The sequence below is a fragment of the Ursus maritimus genome, unplaced genomic scaffold (genome assembly GCF_017311325.1).
Source record: "Ursus maritimus isolate PB19 unplaced genomic scaffold, ASM1731132v1 scaffold_16, whole genome shotgun sequence".
Lineage (NCBI taxonomy): Eukaryota > Metazoa > Chordata > Mammalia > Carnivora > Ursidae > Ursus > Ursus maritimus.
Window position 1 is genome coordinate 33391676 of NW_024424008.1, and position 5392 is coordinate 33397067.

The window sequence follows — 5392 nt, forward strand, 5'->3', positions numbered from 1 at the left end:
GCTGCTACTTATATAATATTTGGTAATTTCCAGTGATTCTGCCATCTTTGCCTTTGATTCCTAAAGTGAGAACTTGATGCAGAGTGACAAGGAGACATTACCCAGATATCACTGACTCACTGGTAAGATTCAGATGTAATAATATTTGTTGACCACACGCACAGAACAGAAATGCAGCCCTCACTTTGCTAGCACTCACTCTCACTCTACTGTCTGTATCTTCAAGATCTTCGGTGGTCAACTTAATTGTTTATTTGTATTAGTACCAAAGATTTATTTTTTATTTTTTTTTTAAAGATTTTCTTTATTTATTTGACAGGGATAGAGACAGCCAGCGAGAGAGGGAACACAAGCAGGGGGAGTGGGAGAGGAAGAAGCAGGCTCATAGCGGAGGAGCCTGATGTGGGGCTCGATCCCATAATGCCGGGATCACGCCCTGAGCCGAAGGCAGGCGCTTAACCGCTGTGCCACCCAGGCGCCCCCAAAGATTTATTTTATCTTATATGGAATCATGGATCCTGTCTTGCAGGATTGAAATCTCAGGGTTTCTTGTTTTTTGTTTTGTTTTGTCTTTCTCCTGTTATCTTCCTGTATGAACTTTCCACAATGATAATATCTTCTCCAGAGAATGAAATGGATTACAGAAAACATCTCATTTTGTTGATCACACATCTTTTCAGCTAAATTCAAAGACGGTTTTAGACATTATTTTCATTAATATAAGTTGTTTTATGAGGGCATCATAATTTCTCACACTATATACTCTAATGAGTACAGAAAGATAAGTCTTAAAATCATATAGTTTTATGGTAAAAAGGAAATTACAAAGAAGAAATAAATACATTTATTTGGGGGTGTTACTGTAAACTGGAAAAAAAAGTCTTATAATTATCAAAATGTTATTTTTGTTCTTAAGAAGCAATGTTATTTTTGCCTAAGTTTACATCTGTGTAGGAGTTCTGGCTAAAGATGACACACTGAACATATGGGGGTTTTTTTCCCCTCTTCCTAACTATGAAATGGTACTAAGGATGCATAGATGGTCATAATCATAAGCAACCCTGAAAACAAAATACCTCTCATTAGCACATCAGAGAAGTTGATTCTTTAGTTGATCTCAATTAGATCGATCTATAATTGGATGCGATTATATTGATTGAGAAACCAAAGCAGAAGTGGTTGAAGCCTAAAATATGATCAGCAAAAGAAAGAGCTCTTCTCCCTAGTGGGCTTGAAAGAGGCTCAAAGCAAGAACTGCAGCTACAGAAAAAAATAAAATATTTGCCCGTAACCAAGATCATTAGTGACTGCCTATCGAAGAGCTTCATCAGGTGCCACCTCCTCTCCTACAGGCGCCCACAAACAGAGGAAGCGGTGTCTAGCATTTGTCCCACGATAAACCCATACAACTGCTCCCTGTAGAAACTACATTGTTTGCCTGGGGGGAAACTGCCATGAGTCTTTTTGCCTAAGAGAGTAGCAAAAAAGATCAAAGTAGCATAAAGGAAACTTAACATGGGTGGGGACAGTGGAAGATCAAAGGCAAGGCAATGTTGCCAGCCGCTCTCTTCCTGATCTCGCCCTTCTTATTTCACATCTGATAGCGCCCCCGCTCATCTGACTACTCTTGGCATCCTATGCCTCCTAATAATATTGCCAATACTTTTCTGAGTTCTTCACATAAATTAAATGAGCTCATTCATTCTCATAAGAGCCCTGTGGTAAGTCACATTATCATTGTCATCTAAGAGATAAGGAAACTGGCTGGGGCACAAAAATATTAAGTAATTTGCCTAAGTTCACACAGCTAGAAAGTATTAGAGCTGAGACAGGAAGAGAGTCTGGTTCAAGAGTCCCAGGTACTTAACTGTTGCCCTGGGTCACCCTGATACGGTGCCTGCCGTTCAATGTGCCACACAAATGCTATAGGCAACTTTCCCACAGAGAGGACAGGACTTCAGAGACAGACCAACAAACCTACAGGGAATACCCATGCCATCTCTCTTTACTTAGCTGCTGAAGTCCCTTGTCCATAAACATGACTGTCTAACCAAGAATCATCAAACATCATCAAACATTTGAGGAAACACAATGGTGAGCAAGAGAAAAGATCAATGAAAGGAAGAACTGACACAAGGAAAAAAAAAAAAAGAACCAGAGACATTTTAAGGAACAGAAGGGAACTTTAAAAATTATAATAATCAATAAAAAGTAAATACTGCAATGGAAGAAAAAGTTATTACATAAAAGTAAATCTCTTGGAAATTTCAAATGTGATTCCTAAAATTTATGAAAGCCCATAGAATGGCTAAATAACAAAATAGATCTGGTTTAAATCAAATTGTTCATCTTGAATGACCGAATGATGAGCTGTCTCAGCATATGGAGAATATGAAAGAAATGAAGGAATACAAAGGATCAAGGTAGGTATTCCTACATCCATTAAATAGAAATTCTGGAATTAACACAGAAATTTTAAGAGAAAAATAAAATTATAAAAATTATAAAATTATAAAAGAATATAATTTAGATGATCTTAAGCCATTTTTTTATTTAAGAATTTGCTAACCATCAAATAGAATGGGATGAAAAGATTTAAACCTAGAGTCTTACGGCAAAATTTCTGAATTTGAAGAGAAATTACGAGAGCTTTCAGAATGGAAAAAATATTCCAAGAATAAGAACTCAGATTGGGATCACATTTGGCTACCACCCATACCAAGCTTTATGATAATGGGGCCTTACCTTCAAAGTTCAGAGTTAAATGATCTTTAGCTTGTAATTCCAAATCTAGTTGTCAGTTAAAAAAAAAAAAAAAAAGACTCAGATATTTTATGTCTCATAGATACTTATTTCAAAAAGTTTTCTTAAATATATATTTGAGTAAAATGGTAAATACATCCAAGCTATAAAAAAATATTTAATACAAGTCCAGTAGGAATTAAAGTAGGAAACCGAATAGTTAAAACCAGAGAGGACAATGTGCAGTTGGCCAAGAAAGCAATAGATCCAAACTAGACTAAGAAGTGAATTAATAAAGTTGTCTGCAAGAAGAAAGTGGGTCCCCCCCCATAATTCATTTCTTTTAAAGATTTTACTTATTTATTTGACAGAGACATCAAGAGAGGGAACACAAACAAGGGGAGTGTGAGAGGGTGAAGCAGGCTTCCCGCCAAGCAGGGAGCCCGATGTGGGGCTCGATCCCAGGACCCTGGGATCACGACCTAAGCCGAAGGCAGACGCTTAAAGGCTGAGCCACCCAGGCTCCCCTCCCATAATTCTTTTAATGGCAATTGGTAATCATCAAATTAGCAATGGTTATCTTCAAAAGATATTATATTAACTGTGCTGTTATTTCTCAAGAATGATCAGATACCTAGAGTCACAGACATTTCCCACAGAGGATGCATCATATAAAATCAGACTTGGTTTATCACCAGCATTTATAAAACCAGACCTAGGGGAAGAAGTAGGTCTGGGGACACATGCATGGTCTTAATATATGTTTAGCCTGCCCTGATTATTGCAAAATTAGAACAGCAAGAATATATGCATGAAGAAAGTGGGTTTAATCAGTAAATTGTGTGATTAGGAAAATAAAGATCTTCATATGTTTCCTTTACCAATAAGAAACAAACAAAATAATAGAATTCTGGAAAACATTTAAAATATAAAAAAAGCCCTGAAAAAATAATGAAATTATGTATGTAATTTGAGATAAGCTGAAAGGTGATATAATTTTCAGCAAATTTTTGAGTATAAGAGAAGAGAATTCTTTTTAGCTAGGCTTGTAGAAAATTCTTATCTGAATGACAAGATTTCATGAAATAGAATTGAATTTCTTTTCGTCAAATCATAGTATTGTTTATTTAGGGGTATATTTTATCTATTCATAATATTGTTTTCATTAGTTACCTATCTTTGGAATGAAGAGTAGGCTAAATATTCAAGAGAGTTAAGTTTAGTTACAGAACATGAATGTTATAAATCACAGAACCCTGAAAATGTCTACTTCATGTCATAACCGACAAAAGTCAGAAAGAGGAGAAGCAGAGGAGAGAAGGTGTGGATTAGTTAACTTCTGCTTCTTACGTAGCCAGTATTAGTAGATAATTTTTAACAATTATGGACTAAAAGTAGAGATGTGTATGATTTTTACAGTAAAGAAATATAACTATAAGAAGGACAAAAAATTAGAAAAACAAAAATGAGGCTTGGAAAGGAGAGGAAAATAGAAGTAGTAGGTAACGTAACTGTGCTAGATTTCAGCTACAAAGGTAAGATACCTAGAGACAGAGTCCAATTCAAGAAATGATACTGACAAAAAAAAGGTATAATAACATTTTGGTTTATGGTTTTAACCATAATATTAACTTGTAAAAATTTATATCAGAAAATGGGTTAGTTGCCCCTGTAGGAAGTGGGGTGGAGAGAAAAGCAGAAAGCATTTTAATCTTGCATATACCCCTTTCTACTATTTGAAATTGTAAGTCAGGAACGTATATTATTACTATAATAGAAAAATTAAAAGATCAAAAATTATAAAAATGTATGTACACACATACACCTGTCTATGCATGTACATACACGTGCACATAGATACATGCATATACAGGAGTATATGTGCATATGTGTATACATATCCATACTTTCAGATCCTTTCCCTTTGAGAGTGTTCGTAAACCTCATGTAAGCACCTATTTTCAGCCATCTAATGCTGTCTTTAATTAAGAGATGTATGCTTCCTACTTGTGCAATCCTGCATCCTACTGCCAGTTTTTCTCCCTAAGGGTGAAGCAAATTCTAGGGATAATAAATATATATAGTACAATAAATTGTAATCTCTATTAGATACACAAAGTTAATCTCATTACTCTGAGGATGGGGTGGTATATTCAGTTTCATGGGCTTTATTATGTTCTCATTGATCATTAGGGCTTAAAATGCACAATCTCTCTTTCATGAGAGAAGCTGAACTGTTCCCCATCCAGAGGCTTTCTTGTGCACGGTTGCTGTTCTGAAGAGTATTTTGATCACTCTGTAGAACACATTTTGAGGGTAATTACTTTAAGATGCTAACATCCCACAGCACAGAAATTTGGCCAGATTGTGTTACAAAGATGACTCAGAAAAACTGTGCAGCCAGAGTATTTGATCAGAATATTCCCTTGCCTCATCCAAACTATTATATATATAAATTTTATATATATAAATTTTAAATGTAAAAATATGTTATGTATATATACACATATGCATACGTACATACAACATTTTCTTTATATATATATTTTTTAAATATATAAATATATACTTACACACACACACACACACACACACACGCACGCACACACATAAAACATTTTCTTTATCCAGGCATCCAATGAAGGACATT

The 5392-nt window shown here is 35.2% G+C and overlaps 1 non-coding gene across 1 annotated transcript; it reads right to left on the minus strand.

Annotated features, from left to right (window-relative positions):
- Positions 1–3428: 3428 nt before the first annotated feature.
- On the minus strand, positions 3429–3555 carry LOC121103005. Its single transcript, XR_005835151.1, has one exon. It is a non-coding gene; the product is annotated as a small nucleolar RNA SNORA72 (small nucleolar RNA).
- Between the last annotated feature and the right edge of the window lie 1837 nt (positions 3556–5392).